Source organism: Vulpes vulpes, chromosome 14, assembly GCF_048418805.1.
Source record: "Vulpes vulpes isolate BD-2025 chromosome 14, VulVul3, whole genome shotgun sequence".
Lineage (NCBI taxonomy): Eukaryota > Metazoa > Chordata > Mammalia > Carnivora > Canidae > Vulpes > Vulpes vulpes.
This window is the reverse complement of record NC_132793.1, coordinates 32,184,227-32,211,697: the sequence shown is the minus strand read 5'-3', so window position 1 is coordinate 32,211,697 and position 27,471 is coordinate 32,184,227.

The window sequence follows — 27,471 nt, the reverse complement described above, 5'->3', positions numbered from 1 at the left end:
GAGAACATTGGTATCTTGCCAGAATGGATCACAGCCCTAGATGTAATCTAGTTTCAGCTTCTAGGACAAACCCTTTACAAAATTCTATCTGTTCCCTGTCCTCACTATCAAAGGCTATATCCTCTGGCTGAGCAGACGTTAGGTAAACATATGTACTAATGTAACAAAATACCCAACAAATGCAAGGATGTATGCTAGATGCCCAACAGGCAGAGACTGCTAGGATCAAGGAAGCCTTCAAAGATCTGTTTCCATAGAAACATGAAGACTTTGTCCTGTTTTGTCCCCAGTTTCTCCAGGTTTTCCTCAGTCTCCCCAGTGTTGCAATCCTGTGCCAATTCCCATAATCCTACAACTTCTCATGACAACAGATCTGAGCCATCTGTTTCCAATGCCCTGAAAATAGACATACTTGCTAGAACCCAAGAATCAAGGTTGTTCTACAAGAATCCATGATTGGATCTAGCTGCATCCTCCAAGTTCAAGAAGTCTTTTTTTTTTTTTTTTTTTTTTTTTTTTTGCACTTCATTCTTGCCCATAAAAAACAAAAACAAACCAAGTTCCTCCCCCTCCAACCCCCCTTCCCATAGTATCTACCATATGCCTGGTTACTCAGAAGATAGCTGAAATGCCACTATCCTGGGATTTAAAGGATGGAATTATATTGAGATTCTAGGGTCCCTAATTGCGATCGGTTCCAATCACTGAGCTTTATTCTTTTCTGTTCAACCACTTCCCATTATATTCCCTAATTGTAGTAAACCACACTTTCTCTGGACCCTATATCTGAGTGTCAGAGTTGACTGGTTTCTCCCGTCTTTTACCATCCTCCAGTGCTTCTAGGGATTATAGTTCTACCCACACATTCCATTCAGTCCCTATGCAAAGTAGTGTAGTCCTACCACATTTCCTTATTCTGAGCTCTATCTACCTTCTAAGTCTCAAATTTATCCTCTTGCCAGATGTCTCTGATTTTCATTGATCATCAATTTTCTTGGACCCATTAGTACTTCCAAGTCCTGGTGAAACCGCCCCCATACAGTCTCCTGCAGCTGCTGCTCAACCTATACCCAAGTCTTAGCCTACTGCACTTTTGATTAAGCCTTGCTTTTAACACCTCTGACTTCACTCTGAGCACACAGGCAACAAAACAGAAGGCTTTGAAATGGAAGACAATCCCAGATTCTAGAAAATTCAGCTTATATTCTATTGTGCACAATTTCCAAAGCAGTCAATTCTTCCATGTCAGAGACATACCCATCATCTAGCCAATAGGTTCGAGCTCCAAATTATTTCATTTCACAAAAAGAGGACTTTTCAGAGGAATAATTTATGTACACACAGTTAAGCAGTGTTGAGATCTGAATCTCCAGAGTGAAATGTATCTCTTGGCTTACTTAGAAGTCTCTATGTCTCTAAATGTGCTTCTAGCTTGGAAGCTGTTGGGGCTTTGGACCAGCAGAGAATTCTTGATGTGTGATGCTTCCATGGGAAGTACTATTTCAGTAACAGAAGGCTAACACATCTGATGGGCAGACTGCCCACTGGGCCATCTTGTCTGCCAACACTCCTACATATATTAAGGTTCTTTTGTGAGATAAAGAGGTTGGACACCTGGATCCTTCCAAAAACAAAACAAAATTAAAACTATAATTACCTGTCTGCCCTGTGCAAGGCAATCTACCCTGCTGTCCTTTTGGTTTTACTGGTGACAAGCAGATGTCACCCAGAGCAATTTGGAAACCTGAGCAAAGAGAATCCAGATAAGATTCAAAAGTAGAACTTAATCCAAAAGTACAACTTACTTGCCAGACAGTGAATATAGGAGCTAATAGACAGGGAACTAGAAATAAGTAAAGAAGCTCATTATAATGACCCTGCCAGGCCTCACCTTTCCTCCTCCCTGAGGCTGATAAGGCTGAAGCTAGTCCTGTCCTTCATGGGAATTTAAGGTACTCTATAAACTCCTGGAATTAAACTTCAGATAAAATTTGCTGCTTGCAGTTTAACAATTAGATCTTCTGTTTTGTTCCTACAATCAAGCCATCATCTTAGGCCCCTACCTTGAAGCCTATGCTGGATTTTCCTGTTTTGCTCATAACACAGAGACCTGGAGCCAAAATCATTTCTGTGGAGAGCTCTCGGAGAAATATTGCTACCTCTCCCTGATGTGAGCAGATATTTTGCCTGCTTGGAGCCCCATATAATGACCTCTTTATCAATCCACCTCTTGATGAGATCTCTTGACCTTAAAAAGATCTCTCACCCTGGCAGGTGACCCTAGAAAGAGGGACCCCCAGCTAAACCATGTTTAACCACAGAATAATCAGTTATTGCCCATTCCCTGGACATTCTGCTGGCCGTGGCTAATGGCCCTGTCACCCACATCTAAGTTGGCCCCAATTGCTGATTTAATCTTCTTCCAGATTGTTCCTTCTACTTTCAGCAATACTAACAGTTTCCATCTTTCTGAGAGAGCTATAGTACTCCATTCCCCCTTGCATTCTAGGAAGTTGTTTACAAGGCTATCTTGTCCCTTTTCCTTTAAGACCTTGAATGAAGAGGCCAAATCTTGTTCTTCATTCAGCTCCATGGTGGTAGGTTATTTTTTTTTTCAGCTTTTTCATTTTTTAAATTTTTATTTATTTTTTTTTTACTTTATTTAAATTCAATCTGCCAACATATAGTATAACACCCAGTGCTCATCCCATCAAGTTCCCCCCTCATTGCCCATCATGCAGTTAACCCATCCCCCCATCCACCTCCCCTTCCTCAATCCTTTGTTTCCCAGAGTTAGGAGTCTCTCATGGTTTGTCTCCCTCTCTAATTTTTTCCACTCAGTTCCCCTCCTTTCCCTTATAATCTCTTGGTGTTTTAAATGTTTGGTTCTTTTGTTTGTTTACATAGTACATACTTAGTGTTTGTTGAAAAACTGAATGAAAACATGAATTAGAACCTCTCCTCTCTATCAAAAAGAGGCATCCAGCTGTGCCTGCATATTATCCAGGAAACTGTAAACTATGGAATAGATGCAGCAATATAGATACATGTACAGGTAGGGGGTCATTAACATCATCTCAAGTAAATTACAGGATGCAGGTCATCCACAATGGCCTAGAACCTGAGCCAATTTTCTAGAGGATCATAGTAAGTTCAAACCTATTCTGTAAAGAAAGAAAATGCTGAGTAGTAACTTGTTCAACAAAAGGACTGAGCTAGAATAATCATTTCCAAACTGCTCTGCAAGTCACTACAAAGGCTTATATGATGTCCATCAGGGCTGTACTGAAACAAGTAAAGGGAGTGGGTGCATGAGAAAAGAAGGTGAAAAGGAAAGGGAGAACATGCTAGAAGGTTATGTTCCCACCCCTATCTCAGCCATGGCTGCTTTAATCATCTCAATTTTAAAATATTAGGCTTCCTTATAAAATTTCATTTGAGAACTGTGTTCTGATTCTAAAAATGCATGAAAGCCATTGAGATTAATGATCATTCAGGTCTTGTAATTCAATTTTAACCGCTAAAATATTTCACTTTATTTGCCTTTATTTTTGGTCCTAAAAAAGCATTTCATATAACTTTTAAAGGCTTATGTTTCAATCTTCATATTCATAGCAATTTAAAAATGCCCAGATAGTCTGTCTGATGTGATCACTGAGTATATATATATATATATATATATATATATATATATATATATATATTAGGTATATATGGTAGATACTGACTGATTAAATAACATGAAAGCTTCTGTAAATGGATACTCCACTAGAAAATACCAAACTTGGAGTTTCAGTTACCCTGACTACAGATAAATGGAGTGATGCTCCTTGTTAGGCATCATAATAATTTTTGCATCACAAGCCTTCAGTTCCCCTCCTGTCTGCATCTGAGCCCTTCTCAGCCCCTCTTAGCCATTACTAAGGAAGTTGTTTCAGTCTTGGCATTCTTTGGCAGAATGGTTCACCTAAATTATACTCCAGCACATAGTATTTCCCTAAAAATTAGTGATGTTGAGTATTTTTTCATATATCTGGTGGCTACGTGTATGTCTTTGAGAAATATCTGTACAGGTCCATGGCCTATTTTTTTTTTAAAGATTTTATTTATTTATTCATGAGAGAGGCAGACACACAGGCAGAGGGAGAAGCAGACTTCCCACAGGGAGCCTGATGCAGGACTGGATCCCAGGACCCTGGGATCACAACCTGAGCCAAAGGCAGATGTTCAGCCACTGAGCCACCCAAGTGCACCTCCATGGCCAATTTTTTAATTGGGTTATTTGGTTTCTTGCTGTAGAGTTGAGTTCCTTATATATTTTGGCTATTACCAGATGTACTATTTGCAAATATTTTCTACCATTCTGTGGCTGTTTCTTCACTCCGTTGATTGTTTTCTTTACTGTGCTGAAGCTTTTTAGTTTGATGCAATCTCATTCGTCTATTTTTACTTCTGCTTCCTATACTTTTCAGAGTCATATTCAAGAAATCATTGCCCAGACCAATGTCAAGGAGCTTTTTCCTTTTTTTTTTTTCTAGTCGTTTTTACAGTTTCTGGTTTTAACCCTTTAATACATTTTGAGTTAAAAAAAAATACATTTTGAGTTAATTTTGTATATGGTGTGAGGTAAGAATCCAGTTTCATTCTTCTGCATATGGAAGTCCAGTATTCCCAACACCATTTATTGAAGAGACTATCACATCCCCTTTGTGTGTTCTGACCACCTCTGTGAAAGGTCAGTTGAATGGTAATGTGTGGATTTATTTCTGGATCCTCTATTCTGTTTTATTAGTCTGTATGTCTGTTTTTATGCCACTACCATACAGTTTCAATTACTGTAATTTTGTAGTATTTTTTGAAATCAGGTGGTATACCTCCAGCTTTGCTCTTCTTGCTCAAGATTGTGCTGGCTATTTAGTTCCACAGAATTTTAGGATTCTTTTTCTATTTGTGAAAAATGCATTGGAATTTTGAGGATTTCACTGAGTAGCATGGACATTTTAACAATATTAGTTTTTCCAGTTAAAGCACACAGAATATCTTTTATTTGTGCCTCCTTCAATTTCGTCTACCAATCTTCCATCATTTGCAGAGTACAGATCTTTTATTCCCTTGGTTAAATCTATTCCTAAGTAATTTTTGTTACTATAAATTGGATAGTTTTCTTAATTTGTTTTGGATGATTCATTGTTACTGCGTAGAAATGCAACTGATTTTGTATGTTGATTTTGTATCCTGCAACTACATTTATTTATTAGATGGTTTCACTGGTGAATTCTACCAAACATTTAAAGAATACCAAATTACCCCTTCCTTTATCAAAACTGGACAAAGACACAACAAGAAAACTACAAGCCAATATCTTTGATGAACATAATAGGTGCAAAGATCCTCAACAGAATACTGGCAAACTGAATTCAACAACACATCAAGAGAATCATACACCATGATCAAGTAGAATTTATTCCTAAGATGCAAGGAAGGCTCAATATGCACAAAACAATAAATGTGATATATCACATTAACAGAATGAAATATAAAAATCACAAGATTATTTCAATAGATATAGAAAATGTATTTGACAAAATCCGATATCCTTATCCTATAAAAAAAGAAATCTCAACAAATTAGTTATAGAAGGAATGTACCTCAACATAATAAAGACAAGCCCACAGCTAACATGATAATCAATGGTGAAAATCTGAAAATTTTTCCTTTAGGTCAGAAACAGACAGGTGTGTCCACTCTCACCACTTATATTCCACATAGCACTGGAAGTCTCAGCCACAGCATTCAGGCAAGAATAAGAAATAAAAGGCACCTAATCAGAAAGGAAGAAATTATGTTTGTTTGCAGAGGACATGATCTAATATATAGAAAAATCTAATACCACCACCACCTAAAATCTGTTAGAATAATAAATTCAGTCAAGTTGTAGAACGCAAAATCAACTTTCATATTTTTAAGTAACCAGTAGGAACTAAAACTGACAGAATCAATAATATTTGCTCTAAAGATCCAAAATACAGAATGCCAAATGATATGTCCTGTGTCTGTTTTAGGAGAGAAGAAATGGAATGGTTGTAGGCTACAGACTACAGATGACTTAGGAACTTTGGGGATTGCCAGTATACCACAATAACTATAAACTGAGGTTCTCAAATCATGGAAAAATTGCATTCAAATTCTGCTCTCACCACCTTATAGCTGTCTTTGGGCAAGTTACTTGCCCTTTCTCATATAGCAACTGCCCAACACCTGGGATATGGTAAGCTCTTAACAAACGTCTATGAAATTGACCTTACCCAAAAGTAGGTGCCCCTTTCCCCATCTTCCAAAAGTATATGCCATTAGGTTATCCCTTAGATGGGAAATTGAATGATTCTATTGAAGTGAAAATATTATTTGACAAAGTTAAAATATTTTCCCTTTCATTATCAGAATGGAGAATAAAGATGTACCACAAGAATATTGGGCACTAAGAGGAAAAGAATAAAAAAGTAAAAAGAAGAGGCAAGGAAAGTAAACTTCATTCATTCCACAATTTTTCCTAGAACCAGCCAGTTCTAGGAAAGTCTAGAACTGGCTCCACCAAACATCTAATAAAAACTTGGTTCAAGACCAATGAAAGAGAAAAAGAAGATATGTGTTTCTAAGTTTATAAACAAAAGCCTGATGTAGCTCCAGCTTTAGAGGTCATTTATACTTCTAATAGCATTTTAATATTTTCCTTAGTCTAAGTTTCTTTTCTTGGTTCAAGGAAATACAGAATTAAAATAAAATTTAGTGAAATTTTAAAACATTGAGCTAAGTGAAAACAGCCAGTCACAAAGGACATATACTAATTGGCTGGGGTCAAAGGATAAGGGAGTTGTGGAGTGAGGCAGTGTATGAAAGCTAAGAGGTACAGGATTTCTTTTGGGGGTGATGAAAAAATTTTAAATTGATTGTGATAATACATCCATAACTAAATATGCTAAGTCATTAAAGTGTATACTTTAAATGAGTGAACTGCACAGTAGGTGTATTATTATATATCGATAAAACAGTTTTAAAAATTCAGTTAGTTTTACCTCATGTATATTCTCTCTAGAGAAAGATTCTAAAAGTTATGGGAAATGACTCAAGCATGTTTTTTCCTATAGTACTTTTTTATATTCTCCTTCCTCAAGGAGACAGCTTATGTAAATGTGGAAGCAAGAGGAGTATCATTCAATAAATATTTGGCCCTGCAAGCATGGCACTTTCAATGCAGAAGTGTAGACAGATGTTAAGCAAATAAGCACTCAAAAATGTGAGTAAAATATTGTGTTGAATGATCTTGACACAAATGAATTATTGGGCATTCGGCAACTCTGCCTCTCATACTGAATTTCCACTCTCTTTATGCCTCTGTGGTCACCCTTGCCATATTTTGTCTTTGCGACTGTAAACACTTTGAGGGTAGAAACTATGCTTTAATCCATCCCTTTATATAGTTCTCAGAACAGTTACGTGCACATAATAACTTTTTAATATATGTTATTGACTAAATAACCCAATTTTTAAAAACCTATCACTACCAAAAATACATAGATTTTGGTTGGAAAAACAGAGAAATGGTCTGTCTTAAACAATTGCATTCCTCAGCTAAAACAGAGAATATATACTTCTTCATCAATAGGCCACTTTAAAAATTTTTGCTAGCTGTTACTAGCCAGAGGTCTATGACTTCTGGAATATTCTTTTTCCTCTCCATATAAGTACACTTAAATCATAGCTGCTGCATTTAGAATCTGATTTTTTTTTTTCCTCAGGAGGCAAACTCAAGCAATGCTTCTCAAAATCCAATGTGCATAGGAATCACGTGGGGATCTTTTTATAAAGCAAGTTCTGATTCAGTGGCTCTGGGTGGGGCCTGGGAATCTGGGTCTCCAAGGAGCTCCAAGGCAATGCTGATACAGCTGGCCTGAGACCACCCTTTATATAGCAAGGCTATGGCATATGGAGTCAACAGAGGATCTCTGATGGTGCTTTCATTACAAAGGATTCCTTTCTTTTATTAGAATATCAAAGTGGCCTTGAATCTCTGAAATAGAGGTTGGAAAATAGTGACCAAAATGTCTAATCAAGCTCCAAGATGGAAATTCTTCCCCACCTCCTCACAAAGCACTTTTAAAATATTGCAATATGAGGAAATTTCACATGAAATTCTAGACTCCTGACTTCTTCTAAAAAGTCAGAAACCTTATTTTCACTGATCCCATACTGCTACAAGACCCCCCAAAACACATACTCCTGTGTCTTCCCTGTGGACCACTGGCCACTGTGAATGTTGAGTTTTTAGCCCCATCTCTAATCATTAAGGACATAAGAGCCTGGCTCAAAAGCCCAGTTCCCTCTCTGCTAACAAGTTAATAAGAGGAGACAAAATAATGGGGATCATTTATATCACTGGTGTTCGTCATGCTAATGATAAAACAGGGGTAACCTTACAGAAAATTAGCTCTGAAGTTTAAATCATTGTTCTTAGAAACTCTTTTTGATACATGACATTCCTCAAGAAAAAATATTTTGAATTTCAAAAAGAAGAGTAAAGGGAATGCAGAGTCTTCTGAGGAACATTTAGTAACTTCTGGAAAGATCGAAATGTATTCAAATTCCTTTGATTCATACATTCCTGGTTGGGAATCTAGTTTCTCACACTCTGGAGGCTTTGTCCAACTATGTTGACTTACCCATGGTTTCACTCTGATAAAAATAAATTCCAGTGTGGTTGGAATCATGGTAAACAAGTTCCTTCTCATATCACTTCCTGTTTTCCCTTTGCTTAGGACTTTGCTCTTTGTTTACAGAGGTTCTGCAATATTCTGACTCTAATGATGCATTCTATTTCCCTTTCATGGTGGAGGTGCAACCCAAGACATTCTCCATCATCCCTCCTGTTCAGCAAGAGCTTAGGACTACATAGAAAATATCTTCCAAAAAATATATATATCAAAAAATTTACTCGAATGCTGGAATTAACAAACAGGTAGTGATTCCTTACTGCAATCATTAAACAACATACACAACACATTACTGTACCTTTTCCCTGCAAAGGATAAAATTAAATAAAAAGTATACTTATGGAATGTTTAATGTAGGGAAAACACTGGCACTATCATCAAGGCAGTAACTATGACTTCCAGTCAATAAGTACTATTTGAGAATGAATACTTGGGCATTTATTCATGACTGTCTGAGATTAGATTTCCTAAAGCAACGATGCAAGGGGATATGAGGAAAGGATTCAAGCACAAGTAAATTAATTGGGAGGTAATCTTAGGAAACACAGCTGGAGGTGGAAAGTAAGGTAGGGAAAGGGAAGAAAATAAAGATGATGTGACATCTCATATGCATACTGCCTCTGATAACTAAAGGGGCAGGGCACCTGCTCTGCAATCATCTGGGCGCACACAGATCTAGGACCAACAGGGGTGGGTGGGCCTCCACCCTGACACCTGAGAGAAAGACCTACTGAAATTCGGTGTCCACCGTCTGTACTGTGTACACATTTCACAGACACACAGCAACATCCAAAGACAAAGGTTTGAGGATCTCTCCCTCTGGACCATGAAACTGTGTAACACAATAGACATTCTCACAACTAGACCTGGGCACCTTCCCCACTGAAAGAAATGGTCTTCTCAGCACAATACTGATGCAAGAGAAAACATGGCCTTTACTCCCAGAACACAGGCTATAGCTGGTCCTAAAGCACTTGGACTACCCAACCTAAACACTCTCATCCAGGAACTAGGGCTTAGTCAATTTAGTGCACTTCTAGAAGCATGATTTACAAGAAAAAAACAAAAGAGAGAGAGAGAAGAAAGAAAGAGAAAGAAAGAAAGAAAGAAAGAAAGAAAGAAAGAAAGAAGAAAGAAAACTAAAGAAAAGAAAAGAAATAAATACAACATATACTCACAAAAAGACCCAGGCACTCACCCACATCCTCCTGGTATTCCTCCCAGCAGCTTTGAGGTGTCTTGAATCTGTCCCAGTATACCATCACTGCCGGTTCCTCCAGCCTTCCTTCCCCTAAAGCACAGCCTCAGCCCACTGCTCACTCAGCCAGCGTCATGCCAGCACCCTGAGATGGGGAAATTGGTCCCTTCACCCAAAGCCCTCCCACCAGGAACTGTTCTTCTCTTTGAATACCACGAGGGGCTGCCAGCCCAGGGTTAGGACCTGGGTTGGCGGGAAGGGAGGCATGTGACTGTGGGGCTTCGGAGGAAGACAAACAGGGGCCTGCAGGGTATGCTGGATGACTTCGGGGGTGTGGGGGTGTAAGTGCGGGTCCTTATGTAGAAGCAGGGAGAGGCCAGGCTAGGATAAGCCAAAAGTCTGGAAACCTCAGAGAATGGCTGCAGCAGGCCCCAGGTGCACCTGTGCAGATCACTCTTCCCAGAGAAGCCAGGTCACGAGGGTCTCGGGAGATGTATGGGCACCTGCAGGGAATCCTGGGGTGAGAAACACTTGGGTGCCCCAGGTGCCAGAGGCTCTCTGTACTAGACTCTACCTTCAAGAGTCTGGCTCACTTCCCATCAGCCAAATCCCAATTCCTCCTGGACGCCTTGCCCCCAACTCAGAGTCATGGTGCATCAGCAGCTCCTCAGGGGCCCAGCCAGGCGCAAGCAAAAGGCCTGCACCAAAACCCGCAAGGGTGGAAGTGCTGAGGCCAGACCAGGGAGTGATTTGCGCGGGCTGCACATCTTGCACCTCCCAGAGGCTTAAGGCCCTGGGGCAGCTATAGGAGCTGCTGGCCCGGAACTCCGAGCCCCTATCCGGCATCTGCCAAAGTGCAAGGATGCTACCGCCCAAACACACCTTTATATTCTGAAATCAGAAAATAATGTGTCAGGCCAGCAGAGGAGCCTGCCTAATAATATCCAGTGCTGTCCATCCCTGCCAGGGCCTCCCCTCTTCCTGCAGACAACGCTCTACCCTGTCCTCACATGTCCCGGTGAAGAGCACGTCAATTATGTTTTCAGTAGTTTATTCTAGTTCATCGTTGACTATTGCATGAACACAGTCTATGTTCCTTCAAAAACACAGCCTGAGATAAGATCCCCTAAACATGAGTGAGGAAATAAGGAGAGTGAAACAGGGAAGAAGGATACACAGATGTAAGGGGCATTCTTGAGGTCACCGCCACGAGCAATGGAAGCTTGATTTTGATACTCAGAGTAGGTGCTTCGTAAACATATGTTTAGTGAATGAATGGGCCCACAGGATCGGTAATGGGGGTGAAAGTTCTTTGAGCTTCCTAATCCAGCCGTTGTTTAAGTTCAGATGTCACATGATGACAAGTAAAGGAAACAGTAGGGAATGGGAACCAAATAGAATGCGTATTAGGGTGTCTTAATGGAAAGAGAAATGTGAGTGGCTCTTGGCGAGCAAGGCTTCTGTCATCTGACAGATGTTAGCAGGGTCCAACTTACAGGGATTTATGTCAGTGAATGTCAAGATGATGAAAAGTAACAGCTACCACAGCTATTGTTTGTTGAGCCTCCTGCTTAGAAAACCATCTCCCTTAGGATGTCTCTCAAACATCTTAAATTTGCATCCAAAACCAAACTCCTAACTTCTACTCTCACACTTTATATACTCTTGCCACAGTCTTTCCCATCTTAGCTAAAGGAGACTTCCTTGATTTATCTCTCATACACATCAGTCAATCTACCTTCTGTTCCCTCAGACTACAGCTAAAGTCAAACCACTTCTCCCCATTGAGACCCTCAGGTCTCCATTTCAAGGAACCATCATCACTAGCCTAGATTTTTGCAATAGCTTTCTGCTATTCTCAGAATAATTCTATCCCACCAAGATCACTTTCCTGGAAGCGTTCTCTGACCTGTAGCTTTATGATAACATCAAAGATCCTGACTCCACCTGGCTGCTTTCAAAAGTACAAACTCTATTTATAGTGTCACTTGGGCCCTCCTTCACTCTCTGCTCAGCTCTGTTCTTGGCTTTTTGGCTTCCACTTTGCTCTGAATTTCACCTCCTACTTTTAGATTTGCACATGCCTTTTGGATGTGTTGACAGAGGCTGGCTTCCTGAGGTGGATCTCTGCCATTTTGGAATATTAAATTTAGCTCATGCTGATTTTCCTGGACCACCATTCCTTAAATCCCTGAGCGTAAACTAGTTCATCATTACTTCTGCTCTTTGTACACAAACCAGATGCAATCCAGATTAACAAACATCAGGCACATTCTAATTCTGTAGGGAAAAAAGCACACGAACAGGAATGAGGACCACAATTAAAGTTTTCTTGAAACAAAGAAGATCAAGTGACTTGGTGATTATGCTATTCTCAACTTTAAAGGAAAATTCTGGTATGTCAGGATCCAAATGTTTGGACATTTAATGCCCCCAGAAGACCTCTCTAGTCACCAGAAATTACTAGAATTACCAATCTTTTTGAAGGAAGCCTGTAAAAGAGACTATCAGCACCAAAATTAAGAAATTAAGCACCAACAATCAGAAAATCTTATACCTGTTACATATTCATGTTCTGACGGAACTGCCATTACAACATTGCATCATCTCAGTTGGAAGCACCTAAAGTTCTTGACACGAGAAATTGGGCTCTAAAAGCTAACAACAGGGCATGAACTTCTACTTTTTTTAAATTTTTGCACAGAAGTAACCCAAATTAAGAAAGGAAGAACTAACTAGGTACTTGAGGTACCCCTAGTCCAGTGTGTCATGGAAAGCTGTATTACAAAATTTTCAATGGCCAGGGTTCTTCGTAATGATAAAATTATAAATCCTTGCATATTCAAAGCCATTTCTCCATGTTTTATACTCAAAATGTGTATAAATGAGTACAAAATTCCTGAGTCAAACTTATTTTCTTTGAAGACATTATAGGCTTTATTCCCCTGTATTATGCTACATTTCTTCTTCTTTACTCATTATGTTTGAAAGGCTTATCCATCCTGTTATAAGTAGCTATAATTCATTCATTTTCATGTTCTAAAGTATTCCAATGAATCACTAGTCAAAGTTGATTTGTTTTACTATAAATGGACATTTGGGATGTTTTTCTTTGGTGGCCATTACAACATGAACAATGCTACTGTGAACATTCATATCGTCTTCTGGGGTAAACGTGCAAAAGTTTCCCTAGCAGCTGTGCCTAGCAATAGAATGGCTAAGTAGTATGTCCATCTAATGACTACATTAGATGATGCCAAACTATTTTCCAAAGTGGGTATAAAAATTCCAACTCCTGCCAACACTGTAGAAGAGTTCTCATTGCCCCAATTTTTTAGCACATCTCATATTTTCTGATATAGGTGTGTGTATTATACACAATCTAGTCATAATTCATGATTTTCACTAACATTTCCCTGGTTAATTATGAGGCTTCTTTTTGGATTTCCTTTTTCATTAAGTGCCTAATCAAGCCTTACACCCACTTTTCTAATTATCTCTTTTTTACTGATTTCTCAGTGTCCTTAATATATTGTGGGTATGTTATTTATATTGTATATACAACTTCTCCCACATACTGGCTACACTTTTGTTCTCTTTATCTTTTGGTCATTTTTTTTTTCTTTTGGCCATTTTAATATAGGCATGTGATATGTTCTACAATAAGTATGGACTGGCTGTCTGCCTCTCTATTCTTCTTCCTGGGAGCAGGCCTGGACTACAATGTCCCAGATTCCCTTGCCATTAAGTGAGTCATGTGACTAAGTTCTCTCCAGTGTGATATGAATGGAAGTGATGCATGCCTTCCTGAGCTTGATCCATAGAAACATGCTATATGGACTCTTTTCTTTCCAGTGGCCACATCCAAAGTATCCTTGGAAAGCCACTTGTGGAAGAAAGAAGTACAACTTCAGTTTATTCCATGGATAAGTGTGTAATAGAAAGCTCTCTTGCTGATCCAAACACCATCCCTTCATTGTTTCAAAAAAAGAAATAAACTCATTTATCTCCTGGCAGCTAAAATTTACATATTTGTTACACAAAATCCTACTTAATAAGTGTAATTTTATCTCATCTTGAAAAAACCTATCCTTAACTGGTAGTAATAAAGATATTTTCCACTTATGACCTGAAAGCACTATTGCCTTGCCTTTCATATTTGGATATTCAGTCCACTCAACTGGAATTTATTTTTGTGAATGGGGCAAAGTTGGAATATTTTTCTTTCTGTTGGCCAATATAGATATCCAGTTTTCCTAGCACAATTTATTAAAAAATCTATCATTTCACTACTGGCATGTAATACTATCTTTGCCACATTTCAAATATCCATATAAGTTTAGGTCTGTTGGAGAAGACTATTCTTGGTCTATTTGGTTATGTGTGTCTATCCCTGCACCAAATCTCACTGCTTTAATTTCCATTACTCTGAGCCTTGGTACCTTTTTTCCTTGAAAAGTATATTATATATTCTTGAATTTTTGCCTTTCTGAATAAATTTTAGAATCATCTTATAAAATTTCACAATTTTAAATTTGACTACAATGATTTTTAAGACTTTCTTTTTTTAGATCAAATTTGGGTGCATAGCACAATTAAGAGGAAGGTACAGAGATTTCCCATATCTTTTCTGCCTCCCCAACCCACACACATATACACAGGAGCTGCCTATTCTAATCAACAAAAACTGAATTAGGAATTAATATGGAGACTGCTAGCCTTCATGAAATTCATAATTCTCAAATTTTAGCAGACATCAAAATCGCTTCAGGGGCCAGCATTTCTGATTCAGTAGATCTGCAAGGGAAATTTGCATCTCAAACAGGTCCCAGGTGAGGCTGATATTGCTCTTCTGGAGACCACATTTTGAAAACCATTGGGGTCAGCTGAATAGAGATCCCCATCAAATTGAATCAAAGGGAGCATTCACTGCCAGCATAGACAAGAGTGATATGTTTTGCCGTTCAGGGCTTGGTTTTCATCCTCACCTGTTAGGACCAGTTCCTACCACAGAGACAAGTGCTCAGTGAACAGGAAAAAGATATACTTCACACTCTTCTGTTTCCTGGAAGTGGGAAAAGTTTGGCAGAATAATGCCATGCTGGCTTGACCAAATGATGTACAGAGAAAAAAATCCAGGGCACACAGGTCAGCAAGAAATCAATCACAGGACAGTTTCAGTTTTTATTCTGAGGGCATTAATGTGGTTACAGAAAAGAATCAGATGTGACCTTCCAACCCAACAATTTGAGTCCAACAAGGTACTAAGAGAAAAGGATTGGCATGACATAGGATTTCTCTCATGGGGATGCTATTAGCAGGCTTTCCACACACCTGGCAAGAGAACTTCCTTATTTGTTCTAATTGGACATACCAAAGAAGGATTCATGAAGAATAATGGTCTCCAGGTAGCTCTTGAAGAATCAGGAGGATTTTCCTGGTCAGAGAGCTCTGGGCAGGACAGAATATGAATATAAGGCTGCTAAACAATTCATGCTCAGAAAGACCAAGGGAAACTTTGGCTGGGAAATAATATTTGGGGACTTCAAAGGAGATAAGGCAAGAGGATAGGCTGAGCTGGTATTTTATATAGACTTAAATGCTAAGAGACTAAGAAGTTTTGAAATTATCCTACATTTTGATAGGACTAAAAGTTTTTGAATAATGAATAAAACAATCAAAGGATAAAATTTGAAGACTAGTCTGATGGAATTGTGTGTGCTACTGAAGTAGCCTAGGTATAATAATAATAAGGACTTGAACTCAACTTCATTTATTTCATCAAGCATTTATTAATGGAATAAACATTGACAATGGATATGGGGTACTTGCTAGGCAGTGATGCCAGTGAATAGAATCTCAGAAGAAACAGGCAAAACACTATAGCCTAGCCACTGAGCTGCACACAAAAGAAACATTTCGGGAATAACAGTTTTGTGGGGTCTTTACTTTTTTTTTTTCTGGCAAGATTAACAATAACCAAGGAGTTCTGATTTATTTTTGAAGGTGTTCTCTTTTAAGAATGTTTTAGTAGATTTTTGCTTCTTGAGTGTCTATCTCCTCTAATAACTTTCTGGAATTCCTGATAGTGGTAATGCAGCAGAATACTTCCTGGAAATATCCTGGGTGGAATGTTTTTATATTTATATAAAATATATATGATATATATGTATCATATATATGTTTTTTCCCCTGAGTTGACTGACAAAGACCCATGTGGAGTAGAGAACAAAAGAGCTGTAAGTCAGTGTAAGGTCTCCTACTAAAATGACACATGCTACTTTTATCTGTGAGTGGAATAGAGGCTTCTAGGTACATTAGGAGAATTAGAACCAGCAACTCTGTTTTAGTAGTTAAGTTACAGCAAGTTGACAGGACAAATGCAGACTGAGGGGATTGCCAGATGGGAACATTCTGAGCTTCAGCTAACAACCTTGAGCCAAACAATGAACTGATACCCGTGGTCTGGGCTCTTAACAAGGTCCCCCATTGTATACTGGCTCTATTACTCCCAGTTTTGGGCCAATCAGATGTTAGACTGTAGCACCAGCCAAAAGGCAGGCATATGGATGGCGTAGCACTGAGTTAGCCCACCTGAACTCCAGAACGTTTTAATAAACTGAGTTACCCAAAGGCTTGGGCAGGGAATGAACCACTTAACAGAAGATTAAATAGGTTCTTCTTACCTCCTGGTTTCCTGAAAAAGCCAAACCTAATCAAATTCCAGTGGCACAAACAGGGCCACATGGATAATGTGGGGGTAAAGAATGCTTTTATATTAAAGGCAGTGTTTGACTGTAGCATTCTATTACCTACAAACCAACATGGTTTCAATTTAAGCTTCTGTTAATCCTGACCATTTCTTTCAAGTGTTTCTTATTTAAAATAGAAATTCCACGTTGAATATTTTAATAACATTAACTGTCAAAGGCAGCTGTGATCGGTTTTCCTTTCAATCCTCTGCCAGATGTAGATGTTTGTGATCATTGATGCCCTTTGTTTTCCTCCCCTCCCCTTATTAAATATATCATTAGTAAAATACAAGTCCAAGGGAAACCACCTTTCACTGAGACTCTGCTAGGAAGGAGTGAGGAAACAATACACAGAGAAGCTGAAGGATCACTGCCATCACCATCATCCATGGAGATGGATGCCAAAAGGATTACATTATTGCACTAGTAACTTAATGAGGAGTTACTAGCTTATGATACCTTTCATTGTCAGAGCAGATGTTTTTGCCACACAGGCCACAAAAGACAGGACAAGAAAAGTGAATATCAGTTTACTCCAAAATAAACTATATGCTTAAATGTATGTTTAAAGGGTGTTAAAACGTGTGAACTTCAAAGTGTCCCCCCAAAAAGCCAATAACCAGGTGGGCCATGTTAGAAGAACAATGAAAGAACCATATTTGATGAGAAATAAGCATGCCTCCCAAAAGAAATCTTAAGATCATCTTATTATAAAGAGAAAACCAGATATTTTCCAAACAGTATGCTAGGAGGTACAACTGCTTGCAAAATTCATATATATGTGATGGACTCTTAGTGCAAATGAAACTGATGAAGACAAATGTGGAAATAGCTAGTACACAGGAACCTTCAGTCTTTTCACTTGTAAACATGGAAGGATTAGTCTGGCCAAAGAACAATTGCTCCAATTAAGGACACCAGCTCTAATACCAGTATCTAATGACCTCAATCAGCAAGGTACACTGATCTACATTCCTGACCTCATCATACTATATAGGAAAGTATACACTCTCCTATATACTTCCTGGAAGTTCATCTCTATACCATTACCTAATGTGACCCTGCCATTCCTACTTCATCAATCTGAATTTCATACCCTCTCAGATACATGCTCCCCTTTCTTCTGTCTCAGCCAACTCTAGGCAAACTTCTAGACCTGCCTGGCTCAAATTCCACTACTTCTGTGAAGATCTCAACAATCAGTGGGCTCATAGGTCACATTATTGACTGAACTCTTCACATAGCATGTAAATAAACCACATCTTTGGGATATTGTTTATTTTTCTTATATGTATTTTGAAATAATCTTATGACTTCCATATTGGTCTCAGATGGAGACATTAAAACCATATATACAATATGAACAATGTATGTGTACATGGAAGCATGGTTCCCAAACTAGTAAATGACTTATCAACTAATTGGCAGTATAACATTATTCTCTGATCTTCTGAGCTAAGACTAGTTATCCACTGATCCATGATACAAATACCACTGTCCAACTAATGCTAGTAGTAAAACAGATTGGTTACAAGAAAAAAAATATGCCACCAACAAACTAGAGAGTTGGATCGAATCTAAGAAGGTGAAATATCATCTGTACAATGTTTAGTCCTACAAGTCCAAAAAAGCAAATATAAGTTACATGTATTAGTAGTAGCAGAGGTGGAAAAGACTTCGAGATCATAGATGACTATAAACTCATTATAAGTGAAGCAATGGTGTGACTGCCAAAGTCAAAAGAGTATGTCCGAGGGGGATCCCTGGGTGGTGCAGTGGTTTAGCGCCTGCCTTTGGCCCAGGGCGTGATCCTGGAGACCCAGGATCGAGTCCCACGTCGGGCTCCCGGTGCATGGAGCCTGCATCTCCCTCTGCCTGTGTCTCTGCCTCTCTCTCTCTCTCTCTGTGACTATCATAAATAAATAAATTAATTTAAAAAAAAAAAGAGTATGTCCGAAACAGAGGACTTGTCACATCCCCTTGGGCCCTACCCCATTCCATCCTGTTCATATGTTGGGTATGGAGTTTAGTTCTTTAAAAATAAACATAAGCATGTCCATAGTCAGTCACCATAAGAGTAATGAAGAACAGTAAGGGAAGCTTTAGGATTTTAGTCAAATGAAAAGAGACCCTGGGACAAGCTATCTTCAAATACTTAAGGCTTAGCGACAGGAGTGAAAGATTAAACTTGTTTCAGCTGGCTTCATAGGGAAGGATAATAAGTAATTGTAGAAGACATGATAAGACAGACTTTTGTTCAAAATAAAAACTTTGGTAATATTAAATCACCCCCAAACTAAGTTATATGAAGCTTCTCATTGCAGGCAGTTGAGACAAAGGCATCTAGTCATAAGGTAAGGATATTATAGATTATAGAGGACATACAGATGGAAGAGATCATTCAACCATGAAATTCTCCTTTATGAGTGATGATGGGAGAAAACTGTATAAGGAATTGCTATGTTCTGAATGTGTCCCCCAACTCCAAAATTCATATGTTGAAATTCCAATCCCCAAAAATAATGGTATTAGGGTGTGGGCCTTTGGGACATCCTTAAGCCAGGAGAGTAGATGCCCTCTTGATAGATTTAGTGCCTTATAAAAAAGGCTCCAAAGAGATCTCTAGCCCCTTCTGCCATGTTAGGACGTAGTTGAAAGGTATCAGCTATGAACCAAGAGGAGAGCCCTTACCAAAATACGACCATGCTGGTGCCTTGCTCTTGGACTTCCCAAACTCCAGAACTGGGAGCAATAAATTTCTGGCGTTTATAAGACACCCAGTCTGTGGTTATTTGTTTTAGCAGCCCAAATGAACTAAGAAAAAAATACATTTTATTTCTTTTGACCCAAATTCTAACAGAAGCCAAGCTTCTGCGTTGCCACATTCATCAAATCACATACTTCATACCTAGAATGCACCTCATCCCAGAACTGAGTAGCTGTATAACAAGAATGATGCTTATACCTAAAATTAGTGTTTATGGAAACATTGTTACCATGAATTTTAAACAATTCTCTCCTCAAAAAACATTTATTTTAGAGAGATAGGCTTACAAATCTCGTAAGTTTCTCCACAATTGCTAATAAGAAATTTACTCTTAGTGCCTCATCCAGGGGCTCTACCAGGGACCCAAACTTTGAGTTGTAGTTGTAGTAAAGAAACATCATTGTCAATTTAATAATTGAGGTAGTCCACCTTGATTAAGGTCATCCATGCCTATAAGCTATAAACATTAAAGTACATATCAATATTACCAGGGAGGTAGTATTGTTACCATCTTATGCAGGAGGGAAACTGAGACCCAGAAGTCAGACAGTTAATAAATTCTGAAATTGTGATCTGAATCCAGATCATTGCTATAAGACTGGCACAGTAACCCCATTGTGAAATCCTCCCTGGGAAACACTTCCAGAGTAAGGCACTAAAGGTTAATGTAAAATATTCCTCACAACAGAGTACAATCTCAGCCTTTGTCCATACAACTGTTGATTATTTTCATTTTGTCACAAGTGGCGATTAATGTCCTTAGTCTATCATGTATGTGTCATTCCCCACAAAGGTATTATCTATCTGAATATCTGTACTCTGAGGAGTATTTACCCAGATGTAGGAGTTGTTGGAAAATTAGTGACTGTTCTGAATTTAAAAATATCCCTAGAGAGATTAAGGGCTTATAGAGATATAAGATATTAAAATAATGGACATACTGGAAGGAGAAAAGTGAACACTTTTGCATAGCAAGTAAATTCAGTATCTCCTTCCAGTGGAGCTCAGAATTAAGTTACCTGCCATGCAGGGTGATTCAGAACACACTATCATAGTGATGTGTCCCTTTAATCGGCAACCCCTACCTGGACACTCAGAGCAATATTTTTCTGATGATAAATTATCTCATCCTGCTTTTCAGAGTCCATTGAAAAAAATTCATCCTCTATTTTGAGTTCATGTTCTAGGAACTCACACAGCCCTTTTGTGTCTGGCCTCACTAGTAACTCACCAAGGCCCCTAAGTATTGTTCAAACTTGATCTTTTTATTTCTGTGATCCTCTCCTCTTCAGGGATATCCACTATGTTATGGACCCTTTGGAATCCATTTATCCATTAGAAGCCACCAACCTGTACCAGCACCAGACTTTAGACACAATGGGTAATAGATGCCACTGGTATTGCACTCAGAACTCTGTTACCCCTGTATTGTGAGTATTGGCTGCTAGTGATTCACAGATTATCCCTTCTCCAGAGAACTGGTCTTAGCCGAGAAAGAAATCTCCCCAGGGATGCCTAGGAGGTTATGACTCCGTACTCCCAGAGGTAGCTTATAGCCAATGATGGACTAATGTAGGACTACAAATGCCCAATCCCCTTGCTCCAACACAGGAAAACTGTGAGGTGCCATTCATGTTCTAGAGCTCTCCATAGGCTCAGGCTGACAGGAGTCTTTAATTGAACTCACAGTTTTCTTTGGTTCCTTCTCTTGCCCTGTCCTATTTTCTTCACTTCTTTACCAATTTCTCCTCTGAGCTCCCTTCAGCAAATCACTTATATAAGAATCCCCATCTCAAGCTCTAGAGAGCCTGATCCAAAATGGAATGCTTCGGCTGTCTGGGCTCCTTCCTTTCCACCAGGTCATTCTTTCACATCTTTCCTGTCTCTAAAAACCCCATTCCCATCCACTCTACCCAGTAAGCCACATCAACATCGCAGTCCTAAGCCTCTTGGACAAATTACAATGGAAGACAACTATAAACCCCATTCTTCTGCAGAATACTGTTATTAAAGATACTTGTGTATCATAGATTTGAGCAATAACAATGAAAATTAACAGGCTTAATTCAGAGGGAGAAACTGCATATTATAAAGTGAGAAGAAATGTGTTATCATAAGGTGACACAATATATCAATGATCTCCCAAAAGCTAGTTGGGTTTTCTTGGTCCACTTCCCTTTCTTCTTTAATCCCTGAGACTTCCAGTAGCACTTTGAGAACAGTAGTCTGAAAACACCTACAATGAAATTTATAGTGGAATTTTTAAAGAATACAATCCATTAGGAAAATGAGGGCTCAAAATGTAAGCCTATAGCCATGGTTACTACCTTTGTGTAACTTCTTTTTTTTATGATGAACAAAGCCACATACACATATTTTTACTAGCTTTATTATAAATGCTAAATAGGCTGAATGTTTACCTCCAGTGGTTTTAATGATTCCCACATAAAAGGTATTTCTCTCAGCAGAAGGCTGAGAAAAAAAAAATAAGGATTACCTGACATAGAGTTCCCATTAGCATTCATATCACAAATTATTAGTGTCACCTTGGCAATTTCAGCAGGGAGGATGACACTGACCCCTCTACAGTTAAAGAATCAAATAGAGAGGATTTTATTGCAGAGTGCTGGTCAAAGTTTAGTGAAGAATTCCAAATGTCCATCCACCCAAGGTGATGTGGCATGTGATATTGCATGGAGGAGAAGGGAGATAGCAATACCATAATCTGGGAGGAGTTATAAAATGTTTAATATTTTTACCAAACTGTCATCAGTGGGGTGCCTGGGTGGGTCAGTCAGTTGAGCATCTGTCTTTGGCTCAGGTCGTGATCCCAGAGTCCAGGATCCAGCCCCATATTGCGGGGAGTCTGCTTGTCCATCTCCTGCTGCCCCTCTCCCTGCTCCTTCCCTCTCTTGCTTCAACTTCAACAACACTGAAGCTCAAAGTTCTAATTCCAACATTGCCGCTATAGTCAGGGAAGCAAGTGAAATATGGCCAAAATTTGAAATAGAAAGATTGTGAGTTAAATCCATGAGAGTCATATGTGGTTTTTGTTGTTTTGGTTTTTAACTGTCAAGCTAAAGAAGAAACAGCTTGGTTACATCTTTGCAAAGGGAGATATGGTGATGAGGGCATAATCTATAATGAGACTAATAACTAATAGCTGTTGATCACTTATGAGTTTGACATAGTACTAAGTATGAAGTTATTTTCTTAATCCTTCCAACACCACTACAAGGCAGAGACTATCACAGTATAGTGTAGTATAGTAGGTTCTTAAACATGAAGATATAACAGAATCATCTAAAGTGCTTCAGGAAAACTTATTTTAGGGGCTTTTTTTATTTGATTGGTTTGGAGTACAGCCCGAGCATTATTTCTCAAACCAGTTCCTAGGTGATGTTGCATCTGCATGAATTGTGTATAATAATAGTACTTACCTTGCAGGGGTTTGAGGAGACTCTTATGAACTAGACCATGTAATTCATAGCATATAGTAGGTCCTAAGTAGATGTTTACTAAATTATTTTACATCTGAGAAAAACTGAAGTACCTAGAGATTAACTACCCATGTTTCACAACTACTAACTATAGGATCTCTACTTGAACCTAAGTCTACCTTCAAGGTGTTGTTTGTTTGTTTGTTTGTTTGTTTTTTTACTGTAGTAAACTCTCAAGTTATATGTTTTAAAAATCTTTTCTAAATATCTTAACAAAAATATCTGGTATGCTAGGGAGCATTCAAGAACTCCAATGCCCAGATCACACTCCTGACCAATTAGAACATCTCCAGGAGTGGGATCCAGACATCGGTAGTTTAAAATCCCAGAAAATTCCACTGTTAGCAGTAGTTCTTTAGCTTTAACTCACAACTAGCTTCTTTGACCCACTGAGCAGGGCTGGAGCAGGGGTGCAAGGTTGTCTTAAAAACTCCCTAGGGGATTCTAATGTGCAGTAAGGGTGTGAATTAATGATATCCGAGAGACATAAACTTGCTTCTCTCTTCTTAAAAGGAGGTCCCAAAATGGTGAAAATAAAAATCACTAGCTTGAAGCTATTTCTATCTAATATTAAAGCAGCAATGAATTTCAATTCAATTTTGGATGATTTTAATGAGAAAAATGTTCCTGTAAATATACAAATGCACATGAATACAACAAAATGAAATTAGTCCAAATCATCAAAGGCATCCTGATATATATTTATACCTATATTATTATTCCAAGTTTCTTATAAACTTCTCTTTGTAACTGTTTATGCTATGCTTCTACCATAATTAATATCATCAAACATTTGTAAATGTTTGGTATTCTTTGTAATATCTTCTAGTATGAGACTTAATCTCATACTATGCTATTTGAAAACTTTTGCAATTAATGTTTGATTTTCCGTTATTGAATTATCAGAAGCAAATTATGGCAATATGATTTAAACTGATTTGTAGTCCATCTATAATTTCTAGATAAAGATCAGTAAATTATTAAAAGTTCTATTTTCTTAAATGGAAAGAATTATTATCCTTGAAATAGCCTAAAACCAAAGCTTGAAGTTTCTATGATCCTTATGTACCATGACACTTGGAATTAAGAAAATGGGCTAAAGATAAAATTAGCTTGTGTACATATTGCTTATAGTCCAGTCTTCTTAATGTTGAAGTATATATATTAATTTAAAAAGTACTTCTGCAAAGCCAGAGTAATTCATGTTACCATCCCGAAAGCTTTGCATCTAAAATTTTCCTTTAAGAGTAGATTTGATCTTTTGGCTTCAACAAAGATGACTAAAAATACATTATAATTTTCCTCACATCTCAAAAAGGATGACAGGGAAAAGTACATTTGCATGAACACATATACATGCAGAAGAGTCATGCTCAAAATAAGAAATGTATAAAATAAATAAAAGTAAAATATATATTATTTAATTAGGTGTAATTCAACTATCTGTTAACAGAAAAATAAAAAAGATCTGCCTATATTGACTTGAAATAAAGTCCAAAAAGTTTGAAAGTATAAAAGACAAATTGATGGAAAAAAGACAATATGAAAATATAATATGTGCTCATAAATAACCTTCTGTGCGCATATATTTCTAAAAACATAAAGGGGTTTATGAGATAAAATATAAAAAGGGATATATACCAAACTATTAGTACCGGCTATCTGGGTTTGTACAAGAATGGTGATGGGAAGGGTAGAAATCTAGCAAAGAAGAGATCTTTTTAATGTGTATATTTCTGAGTCATTTGAATTTACCAAATAGGCATATGCTTTATGATTTTAAAATAATATTGAGGGGGAGCCTGGGTGGCTCAGTTGGTTGACCAACTGACTCTTGGTTTCAGCTCAGGTCGTTTGTTTTTTTTTTTTAAGATTTTATTTATTTATTCATGAGAGACACAGAGAAAGAGAGGCAGAGACACAGGCAGAGGGAGAAGCAGGCTCCATGCAGAGAGCCCAACATGGGACTCAATTCTGGGTCTCCAGGATTACATCCTGGACTGACAGCGGGGCTAAACTACTGAGCCACCCCGGCTGCCCTGGGCTCAGGTCTTGAGTTTACAAGTGGGGGGGTTGAGTCCACATCAGGTTCCCCACTCAGCAGGGAGTCTGCTTGAAGAAAGATCACTGAAACTGGAAGCAAAAAGGTTTAAAACTCCAGTCTGTGCCCGCCCCTTTATTAGTTAAGCAGCACTGGTTGGGTTCCTTACCTTCTTCAGGATACTCTCCACATTTATGAGCATTTATAAGATTCAGGTAGGATTGTGGTCAGAAAGAAATATTAGTATGGTTCTTATATTTGAAAGCTGCAAAGTGCACAAAGTTAGACACTATCATCTTTACTGAATTTGGGAGACCCTTTCCCACTCCACAGAAACAAAGTGTTCTTTTCTATGCAGTAGGGGACACAGAACTCACAATTAATAACTAAGGTAAGATAGAATTACAAGTTTCTACAAAAGATACAAAGAGGGGCACCTAGCTGGCTCAGTCAGTAGAGCATGCAACTCTTGATCTCTGGAACGTGAGTTCAAGCCCCATGTTGTGCATGGAGCCTACTTTAAAAAAAGAAAAAAGATACAAAGATACAAAGAAAGTGCCATGTAAGCCCTTGGAAATTCTTAAATTGGCCTGTTAGCAGAGACCCTGGCTTTTCTGAGATGACAATATTTACATAATTTGCAGTGGACAGTGGGAATGTGCTGGGTCTCTTCAAACTGGGTTCATGAGCTTTGAGCATAGGGTTCCTACAGAGGCCTTTAAGCATATCCCTGGACACTAGCAAATCTGAATCTGTTTTAAGCACTTTTGAATCCCTACTGTATTCCACCACGACTACCCATAACAGCCATTTAGCTGTTGAAAGAACGAAGACTAGAATCCAATAGAGAAGAGAGACTAGAAAAAAGGCTATTTAGATGCAATTTGATAAATGGCATAACAAGGTGCCTGGGAACATTTTACAAGTGAAAAAAATTGTTGGTATTTGATAAAATATCTTTGTTTAAAGTTCTAACTAATCATGTTTCTAAATTCTCATTTATTTCTTCTCCTGTCTCTCTGCTCTTCAACCTATAGATTTTCTCTGGATTCCAAAGTCATCCAGAAGAATGCCAGAAAGCAAAGCAGAACCAGTGCTAATAACTATTTGCTGCATCTATTTTATCACAGACTAGAAAATGGGAAAGGATGTTTACTATATCCCTACAGTCTCCATTATCAACCTAATTTCCTAACTATTTACTTAATTTTTATTAACTTATCACAGGAAAGAAAAAGTTCAAGTTAAAACTAACTACTGCGTAAACCTGTGAATGTATGTAATTCAAGAGGAAAGGATGACTAGTGGAATATCCTAAGGCATATGAGTTAAGGAAGGAACTAGGGTGAATATTTGCTTAAAGCCATCACCAAACTATCATGCACCAAACCTCGAGTAGCTGCTGAACAGAGCTATGGTTTACTGTCTGAAACTGCCCTATTAGCCATTTTTAATCGCCATTTTACAGATGAGAAGACTGAGGCTTGAAGAAGTTCACTAACTTGTCAAAAGGAATATATTTAGACCCAAGCTATGTTGACTTCCAAGTCCATCATTCTCTTTAGGGTGACTTTCATTCTCCAGTCGTCTATATAACACCAACACTGCATATAATTTTCCTGGAGGTAGATATTTACGTTATGCAAAGGTTGGGATACCTATGCATGTCTCCAAGGTCCTAAATTTACAGTTGCAATTCACATATAAAAGGTTTTAACATTCTCTATTTCTCTATAACTAAATTCTATTCACTCATGAGCCCTCATTACCAATTATAAGTGGTCTAAAACTCATGTCTACATAGTATCTCATAAAGTGACCCTATTTAGAAATACAATATTTGCAGATGTAGTCAAATTAATTTGAGTTCAAGACTGCAGTCCTTGGGTTTTGTTGTTGTTGTTGTTGTTACTTTGTACTGTCTACTGATCTTATTCTAAATTACATATCTGACTAACTTGCCTAATAGTAGGAAGTTACCTATTCTTGACATACAAAGAACGGACTAAAACCATATAAAGTTCCCTTTAAAACTTAAAAGTGTGTAGGTATAAATGAAAGATGTTCCAGAATCAAATTATCTCGAAGGCACACCTCTTCAAAGAATTCTTCACACGAAGCAATGAATGCACACACAACCTTATGCCTACACTCTTCCGTTGTGTCTTCATTATGTTTAATAAGTACCCATTAAACATATCTAAAAATGCTCTCAAACTGTTGAACTTTTCATGTGCCAATATAATTATGAATTTATGGTCTCCCATAGATAAGTCACCTGCCTCCTCTTTTGAAATTCATGAATAGGTAATATTGCCTTTCCGTACTGAAGCTTATAGATATTTCCAGTAAAGAAGACTCAGGTAAAAAAATTAATCTGAATTCATACTGGATTAGGATGAAACCCAATTCAATGGCTGGTGTGCTTGAAAAAGAAAAAACAAA